Below are 239 nucleotides of genomic sequence, written 5' to 3'. Positions count from 1 at the left end.
AAAAAAAACATTGAAAACACTTGTTTTTAAACGTAAACAACTTTCTCTTGACAAATAATTCTTTCAACAAAAGTTAAAACATCTTCCATCTTAACGCTCAATAAATAATATTTTTCTATACACTCCTAAAAGAAGGAGAAAATATTCTTATTTATATATACACAGAGTATACATACGAGCAAAACTGATTTTTAAAATATTCTATTAATTTAATATTTATAATAAAAATAAAACTAAAA

This window comes from Centruroides sculpturatus, unplaced genomic scaffold (genome assembly GCF_000671375.1).
Source record: "Centruroides sculpturatus isolate CEXI.00-Female unplaced genomic scaffold, Cexi_2.0 scaffold3150, whole genome shotgun sequence".
Classification (NCBI taxonomy): domain Eukaryota; kingdom Metazoa; phylum Arthropoda; class Arachnida; order Scorpiones; family Buthidae; genus Centruroides; species Centruroides sculpturatus.
The sequence above is the reverse complement of the archived record's forward strand: the minus strand, read 5'-3'. Positions refer to the sequence as shown.